This window comes from Crocuta crocuta, unplaced genomic scaffold (assembly GCF_008692635.1).
Source record: "Crocuta crocuta isolate KB4526 unplaced genomic scaffold, BGI_CrCroc_1.0 scaffold708, whole genome shotgun sequence".
In the NCBI taxonomy this organism is placed as follows: domain Eukaryota; kingdom Metazoa; phylum Chordata; class Mammalia; order Carnivora; family Hyaenidae; genus Crocuta; species Crocuta crocuta.
The window spans coordinates 168,887-176,903 of NW_027530073.1; positions in this window are offsets into that span (position 1 = coordinate 168,887).

Genomic DNA, 8,017 nt, shown 5'->3' on the forward strand with positions numbered 1-8,017 from the left:
ATAAGGTATAGGACACACTCTAGTGTGAATAATCATTTTGTGTTTGTTCCATTTGTACCATATGTGGCCATTTGTATAATATGTGGACATTGTTGATGTCACAGAGAAGAAATATCACAGCAGTCAGACAAAGAAAGTTTATATTTCTTTGATAAAGGTACAGAATTTATCTCTACTAGTCTATGATCCAGAATAAGTTCAAAATGGCTGTCGGAATTAGAAAAATTACATATGATATAACTAGAAATCTCATGCTCAAAATATACCTCATGCTAGCAAATAATATGGCTTAGTAAACATGACACAAAAGTGTTTCAAATTGTAGCGGTTCTAAATTTACCACAAGTAATATCTTTTATTAGGTAATATAACACAAGAGACAAATTTAACTAATCATTTTTGAGGGAGAAAGCCTTACAATTTTATCCTGCAGATAAAACATACAATCAACAGATTGTACACAAATTATTTCTAATAACTAATAATTTATTTGAAACTGTACTTTAAGTGTCTATCCCTAAGTTTTTTGCATACTTCCATCTTTTGGCTAGAAAATTCCTTGGTTATCTGTTTTAAAGCTATTAGAAGAAGTATTCAAAGAAAATACATTGCAGAAGCACATGTTGAACAATATCATGTGCCTAATAAAGAGATCATATATATTGATGAACTTTTTTTTAATTCATTTTTAAGGAGAGAGAGGGAGACAAAGAATCCAAAGCAGGCTCTGGATTCCAAACTGTCAGCACAGAGCCCAACAAGGAGCTTGAACTCATGAACCGTGAGATTGGGACCTGAGCCAAAGTTGGACACTTAACCAACTGAGCCACCCAGGGCACTTTTAAAAGGGCACTTGGAGAAGTTACCTCAACTCTGCTGATTTTTGCTCTGTTAGGCATTCTTACAAGTATTTTGTAATTAATTGTTTATCTACTTTCAAAAAAGAATGCTTCTAACATTGGACACTATGACAACTCTAGGACTGTGATTTTTTAATTGGTTGTTACAATCCAATATTTAAGCAGTGATAAACACACCCTGAGATGTACACACACACACACACACACACACACACACACACACACAGTATTTAGATTTCGTTCTTTATTGTTTAAACTATGCATTTTAGGAGATAAGAAAACTAAATTCTACTACTGAAACTATTATTAATACTATATGTTAACTGACTGGAATTTAAATAAAAACTTGAAGAGAAATAAAAAGAAAAGAAAAATCATTACCTCCTGAATTGGAAGCCAATAAGTAAAGCTAAAAATTCCAACTCTAACTTAAGTTCAGGGTCCAGGTTGTGAGAGTACCATGATGATAGAGGGAAAAGGATGTTCAGCCAGTGCTTTTTACAGATGGCTAATCTATGTACATCACATTATTCGCCAAATGAAAGTAATTATATTCTTTCTTCCTGCTTCTACGAAGGCCATCAAACTGAATGTCCTGTTTTTACTCCTTTCCCATTCATATTATCTTTGATGAAAATTTTTAATATGATCTCTCCAGTGTTAAACTTTTAGCATATGGGCTATGAAGATATTTGTGGCACGGGAACAGGAAAGCACAGTGTGATTGGCCCCAGACCTCAAATATTATCTTAGATAACTATGTAAAGGATACTTGAGTTTAGGCCTATATACTCTTTTCTTCATCTACATTTAAAAAATGAATAAATTCATACTGTAGTTTCCTTATTTTTACAAACGAGTTATGTGTTTTCCTCCTGCAATCCAGTCTGGATACCATGGGAGGATTAGAAAAAAACATGTTAATAAGGAGCAATAATTTTTTAAAAAAGCTAAAATGCTACTGAGATGAATTTAGTAAGAATCTCCTGCCCTTATGAAGTTGTGTTACTTACAGAGGAGGAGAGATTTGTCATCATCTCTGATTTTAGTACCTCACTCAATAATTTCATTTTATTATTCTGTTCATCCCTCTTCAAAGCCCTTCAATCATTCTAGTTTTATTTTCAGTGCTTTTCTTCAGTACCAAAATCTTGCTGAAATAAAACTTGACTGTAGAATCATTACAGGATTTGTTGGCAGTGCAGTCATTAAAATTGTGTGAGCATCTCCCTCGTATAACTTCTTCTAAGGGCATAACATAACACTAATATTATACTTTTTATGGAAGAAATATTTTTCTTTATGCACTAAAATCAGGAGCAAGTGAAATCACACAGCACTAAATTCTTCTGAAATTTTAGATAAAATATTTCATAAATAAGTAAAATAAAAGCTGGCTACAGTATTAAGGTTAATGATTAACTATACTTATTACAGACTGTAATTTTTTTCATTTATACGGGTGATAATAATTTAAACTAACTACCATGCTCAAAAATATGGTAGATAAGGACCAAAGAAATCAACACAGCTAGGGAATAAAGGAAACTTCAAATTCTCAAATATTTTATGGTTTCATTTTAAAGAAAAGGAAAATTTAGAAAACAGAAATAGGAACAGAGGATCTTGAAATTCAGATCACATAAGAATCACTTCAGGTGGTTGGTAAAGATGCAGTTTCCCAATATGTCCCCATCAAAGATCATTATTTAATAGGTCTAGGCAGAATTTGGGGAATCTGCATTTTTGCAAATATTCCCAATGAACCTAATTCAGAGAGCCTGTTTGAGAAACACTTGAAAAAACGTGCAGAACTCAGGGCCCTTGACTCCAGTATTGTTTCTGCTATACCACAACGTCTTTGACTTTTAGGAAACTTTTAAATTCCATCTTAAAGGATGTCCAAATATTTGGAATTATAATTCCAAAGTGTTCATTGACTTTCAACCATGATTTACAGAAATTAGTATGAGAAATGTCATTCCTTTCTCCCTGGAGTAGTTAGCTCTACCTATTTAGCTACACAGAGGTCTCTTTGACTATTTCCATATTATTTCAGTTTTGGCTACAGAGAGGGACAACTAAGATCTGATACGTGTTTTTTAGTCAAATATACAGATGGGAACTCAAAACATGGCCCTTTGGTTGGAACAAAACCACTGACTGATGGTTAGATTTACAAGGGCACCATCACCTTGAAAAAGAACTTCCCTGGGAACACATGAGTGGCAGCATTTGATTTACTGTTGTTAAATGTGCTCTGGTTAAAAAAAAAAAAAAAGTACTGCATCTCTCTGAAATTGGAAACTATTCTTAAAATGACAAATCACTGGACTATTTTACCTTACATAGAAGCTCAGTAAATAACACTGCAACAAAATAAAATTTGGACTTGTTCATCAAATGCATGAAGCAACTTGCCAAGGAAGAGGAAAAAACACATTTTTCCACCTCTCACCAGCTTTCTACTTTAGCTTCCTAGAGGCAATATCCTGTGCCCATTCTACCTTGATCCAGCAGGAAAGCAACTATATCTACAATTGCACCAAATATAGGAAACATTGTAGAAATTTCTTCTCTTTTCTTTTCTTTTATCATAAAGTGAGAGAGAAAATTGTTTTGTTTTTTAGAGAGCGAGCGAGCAGTAGAGAGAGAGAGAGAATTAACAGGCTCTACACAGGGCTCCATCTCTTCACTATGAGATCATAACCTGAGCCAAAATCAAGAGTCTGATGCTTAACCAGCTGAGCCAGCTAGGCGTCCTGAAAATAGTTGTTCAATTTAGGGTAATTATCAGCTTCTTGAAATTTAAATAACAAAGCTCTTTTATTCTTTAACTTAATTACCTGGCATGGATTTAAAACACTAACCACTACAAACAAAAGTTCCATTTGACAAGAATAAGAGAAGTTTAATTTAAAGGAGTTAAAGAATCAGAGTTGAAGGCTTCATTCTACGGCTAACTTGAACCCCTTAAAGCCTGTACCTGAACCTCTGCTTCACTAGTAGATAATACAGTGAATCATCAAAGAATTTTAAAAATTGGATTATAAAAGATTTTACAAACCATAAATCACAATTTATAATCCCATCTATAGTTTAATTTTCTAATTAGGAAATCCACTTCAGTGATTTGAAAATTTCTAAAATAATTATGAGGATTTAATTTGATAAATTAAAAAAAATCCAACTCACTCCATGAAGTACAGTTGGCCTATGAACAACATGGGGGGGCGTAAAGAAAACTGAACCCCTATACAGTTGAAAAATCTGTGTATAACTTCTGACTCCCCCAAAACTTAACTATTAACAGCCTACTATTGATCTTAAGCCTTACTGATAACATAAACAGCTGATCAACAAATATATTGTATGTTATAGATATTATAAACTGCAGTCTTACAATAAAGTAAGCTAGAGAAAAGAGGACATTATTAAGAAAATCCTAAGAGAAACACATTTACAGTATTGTATTGTAAAACATCTTTGTATGGATGGACTGGTACAGTTCAAATCCATGTTGTTCGAGAGTCAACTACACACTGACAGGTACATCATGGAATCTTGCCATCAATTCACTTGTATAGTGTAAAAGCACAGCTAAACATCTGGGAGCATTTCAGAAGAGGAGTACCTCAATTTGGTTACCTATTTTCTGTGAAGTACTCTTGAACATAAAGGCCTCTGAGTGTTAATTGACACTTTCACCTTGAATTGGAGAGCCTCTATAAATTATCATCATTTTTTTAATGTCATGTTGTACTCCTCACATCATTTGATTCAGTTTTCCTCACTTCTAAAGGAAACACACTAAGATTACATGGACAGATCTGCTTCCATCAAGGACAATGTAGATGAAACGCAGTGACAAGAGCCGAGCCATACTTTCTTAACATGACTTTAGTTCAGAAGGTAAGGTTGTTATAAAATTCCAAAATTTGGGCCTTATGTTTCCTCCTCTTATATATTGTTCTCAAATCTTTCCCCATGTATGAACTAAGTTGAAAATGATCCTATATTATTTTAGTAAGTGGAAACTATAGCTGGTAATAGCATTTGGGCTGTGTTTAACAGCTAACTATCCAACAAAAATGCTACTAAATCTCTGCTCTATGCAGACCAGCAAACTTTATGTGGTTATACTCACATAAATTTTCCCCTCCCCCAGGAACCTAAATCTTGTGTAGTTCAAGGCTTCACGATTCCAAAGTATGGCCCTCAACCTCCTGGTCCAGGAAAGCTGTAGCTGAGTTTTAGGCAAAACAATGGGAGAAGACATGAAAGAGATGTGCCAGCTGTCTCTGAAGGAGTGTATTTATTCTCATATATTTATTACTTTACAGTTTCCTTAGGTCAGGAATACAGACACAATTTTGCTACTTCCTCTGCTTAGGGTCTCACAGTGTTGCTATGAAGATATTGGCTGGATTGCACTCTCACCCAGGGTCTAGGGTGGGGAATAATCCATATCCAAGATGATTCAGATCATTAGTAGAATTCCTGTCCTGTGGTTCTGTAGGTAGGATAGAGGTCCCTGCTTTTTCCTGGCTATTGGCTGGGGGCTGACTTCAGTACCTGGAGGTCGCAGTTCCTAAAGGCTGCTCACAGTTTCTAGAGGCCACCGACAGTTTCTTAAGGACTTTTGCAGTTCCTTGACACATGAGCTTCCCCAAATGTGGCCAGTTATTTCATCAGGCCAGATATTTATCTTTCTGTGACTGACTTATTTCGTTTAGCATAATACATTCTAGTTCCATACACATTGTTGCAAATGGCAAGATCTCAAGGTTTTTTGTTTGTTTTTGTTTTGTTTTGTTTTGTTTTGTTTTTGATTACCGAGTAATCATTAAGCCAGAAAGGAGAGCTTCTAGAGTTTGTCTGCTAGCAAGATGGGAGTCTTATGTAACATAACCTAAACATGAAAATGACATCCTGTCACTTTTGCCGTATTTTATTGGTTTGTAACAAATCACTCATCCTGCCCACTCACAGGAAGGGAGATTATACAAGGGCCTGAACACCAGGAAATAAAGATAATAAGGGCTTCTCTCATGTCTCTCTACCACAGGAAGGTTCCCAGAAACAATCATACAATCTACCCTCTTATATCCCATTAGCTAAAGCTGAGCCACATCTAGTTGAAAAACGTAGCCTTTCTTTCCTCCAGACTGCCATGTGTCCTGATACCACTGTGATTACTGTGGAAGAAGGAGAGAGTGAATATTGGGAGACAACCAGCAGACTGTCTTCTAGTCAGAGACTTTCCAATGAGAACCTCTGCAACAATCCAGTGAAATAAGAAATATGACAGCATCTGGCTGTCATATTACATTACATTAGTAGTACATATTACATTACATTTATAGGTAGTTGGATAATATTCTCTGATTACACTTCTTAAATTTACTACTTGTGGTTTGATTATTAGAATAGAAATTAAATTCCATTAAAGGTAGAAAAGCATTTGAATAGAAAATCATGCTCAATTTACTAGTACCCCAAGATTTAGGTCTCAGGTAAATCAATTTGAGATAATCTTATATAGCTTTTATTATAAATATGATCAACCCGATAACCCTATTAAAAATTTTTATCTGTATAACCTTCTGCAAATTCCATAGTACTGTCTCACATACTGTATTTTAATCTCAATTCTCTCAATGAGTGTCCATTCCTCTCAGTTAGCAGGTGAAGTTAGGTGACCAGCCCGAAGTTCAGTAACTGACAAATGTACACACAGCTCAAGCCAATGTGTAGGTCATATACCCCTACATAGATCCTACAACACTATAATGCCAAAAAAATCAATTTCACTGAAGAATAAAAATGTGAGATATTAAGCATTTGAACAAAGCTAGCTGCTGGTTAAGCTTTAGATATATGGAAATATCCAGATAATTGACATATTTTTGTTTTGGCCTATTTGTGGTGTTTGACATAGCCTCAACCAAAGGACGGATAAAAAGAAGAGAAGAAGGAGAGGAAGGGAAGGGAAGCCAGAGGGAGGGACAGGAGTTTACTAAAGGGTTCTGTACCATTGAAAGAGATTTAATATTTGAATGACTGACTATGAAGAGAATTTGATTGTTTTTTAATTTTTTTAACTCTATTTATTTTGAGACAGAGAGAGAGAGAGAGACAGAGAGAGAGACAGAGAGAGAGAGAACACGAGCAGGAGAGGGGCAGAGACAGAGGGAAAGAGAATCCAAAGCAGGATCTGCACTCTGACAACAGAGCCCAATGGGGGGATTGAACCCACGACCTGTGGGATCATGATCTGAGCCGAAATCAAGAGTCCGACATTCAACCAACTGAGCCACCCAGGCACCCCATGAAGAAAATCTGTTAAGGAAAGAAAACTATTAGTTACAAAAATGAATCCAATCCTTCAGAAATGTGGCAGTTGCAAACACTGAGACCTTTACAAAACAAGTTGTTGTTGGACTATTAAAATTAAATTCTCATGTGTGCTCTCCACTCTTCATTCTCTATTACCCTGGACCCTCTATGGCTGTGGCTGTGGTTTTTGGTTTTTGTTTCTTGTGCTTTGTTTTGTTTTGTTTTTCCAGAGAACTAAAGAAAGAAATTAGGCCAAATGTCATGAGTCACTAAAAATCAGTCCCACAGGAACTGAAACCCTAACGGGTCAGTTTCTCACGTCAGTTACATCCCCTACTTCTCCCCAGATGAGGTCAAGTTGCTTGATATTCACTCTCATTACCCAGTATGCTTCACTGTGGCACTTAATTGTGATAATTGTAAGTAATGTAATTAAACTAATTGTGAAATAATAGCTCTGTAATAATAATGTGAAAATCAGGAGGTCAGGGTCCAGCTCACTACTCTATTTCTGCAGCATATTATATACAAGTATATACATACCCCTTACATATTTGTTGATGATCTAAGCATAACTAATCCATTGGGAAAGCATCACAATATAGGAAATGATCCTATATCGTTGAATTATATCTCTATCATCATTTTTTCTTTCCTTCAACCCTATACCTAACCTACTTCAAAGATCTCCAACAGTGTATAGACTTTGGAGCCTTAATTACTTACACCTCCTAAATCTGGCTTTCTACTTCTACACAATGATGATAATACTTTGCAGACCTTTTATATGGATTACACGATACGCCATATACACACCT